Source organism: Sinocyclocheilus grahami, unplaced genomic scaffold (genome assembly GCF_001515645.1).
Source record: "Sinocyclocheilus grahami isolate Dianchi unplaced genomic scaffold, SAMN03320097.WGS_v1.1 scaffold247.1, whole genome shotgun sequence".
In the NCBI taxonomy this organism is placed as follows: domain Eukaryota; kingdom Metazoa; phylum Chordata; class Actinopteri; order Cypriniformes; family Cyprinidae; genus Sinocyclocheilus; species Sinocyclocheilus grahami.
This window is the reverse complement of record NW_015505426.1, coordinates 101,684-108,308: the sequence shown is the minus strand read 5'-3', so window position 1 is coordinate 108,308 and position 6,625 is coordinate 101,684. Positions and strand designations below refer to the sequence as shown.

The 6,625-nt window shown below is 50.6% G+C and overlaps 1 protein-coding gene across 1 annotated transcript in view; it reads left to right on the top strand.

The window, feature by feature from the left end:
* Positions 1–6,625, top strand: part of LOC107598185 (rab effector MyRIP-like) — a 184,349-nt gene that overhangs the window by 174,908 nt on the left and 2,816 nt on the right.

The window sequence follows — 6,625 nt, the reverse complement described above, 5'->3', positions numbered from 1 at the left end:
TGACCACGCTCTGAATCACATGTGTAATCAGTTCAATGGATGGGCGAGACGTCACGGGCGGTGTGACGTAGTGACCAGGAAGCATAAACGCATGTGCGGTGACACCGGCGTCAGCTTTCTGTCATTTAGCAAGCGCTCTGTGTGTGTGTGTGTGTGTGTGTGTCAGTCGCTATCTGTTGTGAGTCTTATTTAGTGTTGTTTGTCCACTTATAAGCTCCATTATGTCAAAGCTTCAGTCAATAGAAGCATTTGGGTGAGAGCAGGCAGCGTTCAGGCTGTGTGTTCATCCCTGCCCGCGCTATATTCGGGTGGGGACACACACAGTTTGTGTGTTGTCTGCTTGGGAGCGAAGCACGCAGAGTCTGCTCTCGAGGGAGTTGACTGCCTGCATTGCGAGCATTTGTTTCTGCCTTGCTTCACTCTCAGAAGGCTCTCTTTGAGGATGGAGCCTTCACTAGCGTTTCTCGCGGTGCCGGCTCCGCTTTCCCCGGGGCAGAGCGGCGGCTGTGCTCGTGGGGTTCGCATAGGGATCTGGTGGAGGGAATGTAGATGGGCGAGTACCTATCTTCTTCCTCACCCACCAGATCCAGAGCCCGCACTCGGGGTTCGGAAGCCTGCGCTGCGGTTCTTCCCCCCCGGGGAGAGGGCTCGATGCTCTGCCTGTCTTCCTCCGAGGAGGTTGATATGGAGGGCGTCAATGAGCTCGCCAGTTGCTCAAGCATCAGTTACACAAGCATATTATGCCTAATATTATAATGAGCAGCATTACTGGGGAGCGGAGCTCGCACAGTCAGCTCTCGGGGGGCTGATTGTGCCTTTCCCGCTGTTAAGCGCTCCGCCCTCACCAGGCACGCTCCAAAGAAATGTTTCCATGCCTGTGATCTTGCGGTTCCGGTCCCACTCCTGCTGAGGCATGGCAGCGATTGAGTTCGCGGGGATCGCACATGATCTGGCGGATGGGTTGGAGACGGGCTCTCCCTATCTCCACCCACGTTCCCTAGATCTAGCGCTCGCTCTTAAAGCTCGGAAGCCCACACTGCGGTTTCTTCCCCCTCTGAGTGAGAGCTCGCTGCGGCATTTATCTTTCTCCAAGGAGATTGATATTGTTTGTGTGACCGAGCGGGCACATTGCTGAGGCAATGCATGCATTAGGCAAGGCAAGTTTATTTATATAGCACATTTCATACACAATGGTAATTCAAAGTGCTTTACATAAAAGAAAAGTAAATACATCATTTTTGGTTTTTGATATTAATCTTATCACACCAGACCATGTTTACTCATTTGGTTGTTTGGCTGCATTTAATTCTGAGAAATTAAATGAAGTACTTATCTGACTATGAGAATTTAGATATACAGGGGCTCTTGGGATAAAAAATTCTCAAGTGAGAGCAAATGTTTACCTTTCTTCAGGGGTTGCTGGGCGGGAGCAGTCCCAACCTACCATGTTCCAGCTCCTCATTCTGGGGGCGTCACTTCTCGTACTCCGCAGAGTCTAGAGTCAGAGTGGCGCTCCCAGGCCGAAGGCTTCTAATGGAAGGTGGTTCTGCGGACTGTCATTGTCGCTGGATAGTCTTCGTCTAAAACGTCCTGATGCCTAAGACCTAGGACTTCTGAGGGCCAGCCCCCTCTGGGGAAGAGCGGTAAACACCGCATTACACGGTGCCCGTCTCTCCTCAGTGCCCTCAGGAGATCGGTCTGCCAATCCTGCCACTCTGCCACTCACAGGGCAATGCGGTCTCTGGCGAGTGCTTCTCTAGGAGGCTCGCTACCTCTTCGGAGGTCTCTAAAGTAGTAAAGTAGCTCATCCCCTGCCGGTTCGCCGCTTTAGGGCACTGAGCTAGCCGCTCTGATTACACCAGAGGTCAGTCTCGAGAGACTGATTCCCTTTGTAGGTCACCTGATGGTGTGGGAGCCCCTGCCAAGCGTGCCCTATTGGGTCCTGCCCCGAGCAGGCTCTGGGTCTATCAGTCTAGTCTTCCTAGCAGATGGTGCGGGTCTGAGGACCGTCATGAGCGGTGTACACACGGTGCCCGTCTCTCCGCAAAACCCTCAGGAGATCAGTCTGCCAACCCTGCCAGTGTTCCAGGGCGCCAGGGCGCAGCATTTGTTTCTGCCTTGCTTCACTCTCAGAAGGCTCTCTTTGAGGATGGAGCCTTCACTAGCGTTTCTCGCGGTGCCGGCTCCGCTTTCCCCGGGGCAGAGCGGCGGCTGTGCTCGTGGGGTTCGCATAGGGATCTGGTGGAGGGAATGTAGATGGGCGAGTACCTATCTTCTTCCTCACCCACCAGATCCAGAGCCCGCACTCGGGGTTCGGAAGCCTGCGCTGCGGTTCTTCCCCCCCGGGGAGAGGGCTCGATGCTCTGCCTGTCTTCCTCCGAGGAGGTTGATATGGAGGGCGTCAATGAGCTCGCCAGTTGCTCAAGCATCAGTTACACAAGCATATTATGCCTAATATTATAATGAGCAGCATTACTGGGGAGCGGAGCTCGCACAGTCAGCTCTCGGGGGGCTGATTGTGCCTTTCCCGCTGTTAAGCGCTCCGCCCTCACCAGGCACGCTCCAAAGAAATGTTTCCATGCCTGTGATCTTGCGGTTCCGGTCCCACTCCTGCTGAGGCATGGCAGCGATTGAGTTCGCGGGGATCGCACATGATCTGGCGGATGGGTTGGAGACGGGCTCTCCCTATCTCCACCCACGTTCCCTAGATCTAGCGCTCGCTCTTAAAGCTCGGAAGCCCACACTGCGGTTTCTTCCCCCTCTGAGTGAGAGCTCGCTGCGGCATTTATCTTTCTCCAAGGAGATTGATATTGTTTGTGTGACCGAGCGGGCACATTGCTGAGGCAATGCATGCATTAGGCAAGGCAAGTTTATTTATATAGCACATTTCATACACAATGGTAATTCAAAGTGCTTTACATAAAAGAAAAGTAAATACATCATTTTTGGTTTTTGATATTAATCTTATCACACCAGACCATGTTTACTCATTTGGTTGTTTGGCTGCATTTAATTCTGAGAAATTAAATGAAGTACTTATCTGACTATGAGAATTTAGATATACAGGGGCTCTTGGGATAAAAAATTCTTAAGTGAGAGCAAATGTTTACCTTTCTTCAGGGGTTGCTGGGCGGGAGCAGTCCCAACCTACCATGTTCCAGCTCCTCATTCTGGGGGCGTCACTTCTCGTACTCCGCAGAGTCTAGAGTCAGAGTGACGCTCCCAGGCCGAAGGCTTCTAACGGAAGGTGGTTCTGCGGACTGTCATTGTCGCTGGATAGTCTTCGTCTAAAACGTCCTGATGCCTAAGACCTAGGACTTCTGAGGGCCAGCCCCCTCTGGGGAAGAGCGGTAAACACCGCATTACACGGTGCCCGTCTCTCCTCAGTGCCCTCAGGAGATCGGTCTGCCAATCCTGCCACTCACGGTGCTTCAGGGCAATGCGGTCTCTGGCGAGTGCTTCTCTAGGAGGCTCGCTACCTCTTCGGAGGTCTCTAAAGTAGCTAGTTTGGCCATCCCCTGCCGGTTCGCCGCTTTAGGGCACTGAGCTAGCCGCTCTGATTACACCAGAGGTCAGTCTCGAGAGACTGATTCCCTTTGTAGGTCACCTGATGGTGTGGGAGCCCCTGCCAAGCGTGCCCTATTGGGTCCTGCCCCGAGCAGGCTCTGGGTCTATCAGTCTAGTCTTCCTAGCAGATGGTGTGGGTCTGAGGACCGTCATTTTCAATAGGAGACTTCAGCTATGAGACTCCTGATGCCATGGCTCAGGACCTCGGAGGGCAGGCCCCTCTGGGGAAGAGCGGTGTACACCGCATCACACGGTGCCCGTCTCTCCGCAAAACCCTCAGGAGATCAGTCTGCCAACCCTGCCAGTGTTCCAGGGCGCAGCGGTCTCCGGCGAGTGCTTCTCTCAGTTATCACCCGGAAACGTAGTGGTGCTAAGAGGCTCGCTACCTCCACGGAGGTCTCTAGAGCAGCTAGTACGGCCGTCCCCTGCTGGTCCGCCGCTTCAGGGCACTGAGCTTGCCGCTCTGATTACACTAGAGGTCAGTCTCGAGGCAGCGTGGAAACTACTGCCAAATGTGTATCAGTTGGTCCTGCACACTGTAGAGAGAGGCTACAGAATCCAGTTGGTACTCCTCCGCCTCAGTTCAATGGGGTTATCCCCACCTTGGTGGGTCCCGAGCAGGCTGTGGTAATGGAACAAGAAGTAGATACTCTTTTGAGGAAGGAGGCCATCGAGGTGGTCCCTCCTTGTGGAAGAGAGTCCAGGTTCCACAGCCGGTACTTCATCGTTCCGAAGAAGGATGGAGGTTTGCGTCCCATTTTAGATCTGCATCAGTTGAACCGTTCAGTCATGCGACTGAAGTTCAGGATGCTCACACTCAAACAAGTAGTGTCTCAGATCAGGTCTGAGGACTGATTTGTCACAATCGATCTAAAAGACACATACTTCTATATCTCCATCCTTCCTCATCACAGGAAGTTCCTGAGGTTTGCTTTGGGGGCAAAGCTTACCAGTATCGGGTTCTTCCTTTCGGCCTTGCACTCTCACCCCACACTTTCACCAAGTGTGTGGATGCTGCTCTGGCTCCTCTGCGACTCCAGGGCATCCGCATACTCAACTACATCGACGATTGGTTGATATTAGCTCATTCAGAGCAGATAGTGAAAGAGTTGGGGTTAAGACTAAACACCAAGGAAAGTGTGCTTTCTCCATTACAGAGGACCACTTATCTGGGCGTGGTGTTGGATTCGACCGCGATGCAGGCACTTTTGTCTCCTGCTCGGATCGAGTCGATCCTCACGGCAGTCAAGAGAGTGAGAGAAGGTCAGTCACTCACTGTCAAGCAGTTTCAGAGACTGCTGGGTCTGATGTCAGCTGGGTCCAACGTGATACCTTTTGGCCTGCTGTACATGAAACCCCTACAGTGGTGGCTCAAGACCAAGGGGTTCTCCCCGAGGGGAAACCCGCTTTGCATGCTTAATGTCACGCGGTGCTGCATTCGTGCCTTAGACATGTGAAGGAAACCTTGGTTCTTGTTTTAGGACCCGGTGCTGGGAGCTCCTTGTCGCCTCGTAACGCTAGCGACAGACTACTGGTTGGGGAGCGGTCATGAGTGGTCACTCAGCCCGCAGTCTGTGGAGTGGTCGCCATATCAGTGGCACATCAATTGCCGTGTTTCTAGCTTTGAAACACTTTCTCCCGGACCTAAGAGATCGCCATGTGTTGGTGCGCACCGACAACACATTGGCCAAAGTGTTTCTCGACCCTCGAACGGGGTATGTCCCTAAAGTCGCCTCCTCTACACCATGGCCTGTCGTACTCCAGGCCTTCTGTCCTCCTCACTTCCGGGAGCCTGACCAGCAGAAGCTAAGAGAGGTCTTCCTGCTACTAAGCAGACCCTCGGCCGGTGGATTGTAGATGCCATTTCCATTGCTTATGAGTCCTCTGATCTCCTCTTGCCATTGGGGGTCAAGGCTCACTCGACTAGAAGTGTGGCGGCCTCCAAGGCCTTTTTAGCAGGTGTGCCTATGCAGGACATCTGCAACGCTGCGGGTTGGTCCACGCCCCTCATGTTCATCAGGGTCTATGGCCTAGAAATGCGAGCCACTTCAGGCTCTTCTGTTCTCTCGCTCTAGCTGTGCCCTTCCACACTAGGCAGGGATTTGTAATTCTGGCGGCGTGGGCATACTCATTCCTATAGCGTTTTGACGCAGCTCAAGTTCCTGAAAGGGAACATCTCCAGGTTACGCATGTAACCATGGTTACATGCGTAACATGGAGACGCTTCTTGTTCTGTAGTTTTCATGTTTTGTCATTGTTGTAAAATCAGACTCAACACATCATGGCTTGCCTTGTTTGAACTGAGCGATATTTCAAAGTGAATGGCAGATGGGACAGATTTCTTTAACCTTCATATATCTCTTTCTAATCCTGTTTTTTTTTTTTACCATTCTACTGGTAGCATTATCAAATTAGTCAAAATATTTATAAAAACAGGGTCCCACAGTCATTGAAAACCTGTTATTGAATAAATAAAACAAAATGGGAAGTAAAAAAAAAGCAATAAACTTTAAAAAAATTATAAAGAAATTTCTATAGTTCATATCTAGTTGTTTTCTGCTTTAAATTTGCTCTAATATTTCACCAGGTATATATTATATGTCTAGTTGTGCTTATCTATAGCTAAATCTGCTTTCAAGCCATTCAACTGTCCATATACTGTATGTATTTCAGTACATATAGGTATCTCTAGTATCTCCTAGTTGTACTGTATAGTGTTTGCTTTTTTAGTGATTTACAGTACAGTGTTATTTTTTTCTGAGGTCAAAGAATTAGTCTGAAACTCGGATTGATTATTCTCATCCCAGTCTTATTTAATGTGAAATATCTTATCTTTAAATTATTTCTAAAGAGACTACAATGCCCTCCATGGAATTATTCAGTTTTTCAGAAACACAAAGATGTGTAAATCTTACATGTCTTATAAGAGCAGTACCCTGTATGCTGTATTTGTGATCATGATTTGAACCTGCTAACAATCTAGAGGCAACAATTTCATGTGGTTCAGAGAAAAGAGCACCTTTTTTCTTCCACTGACGTTAAACTAGGGGGGGGGGGG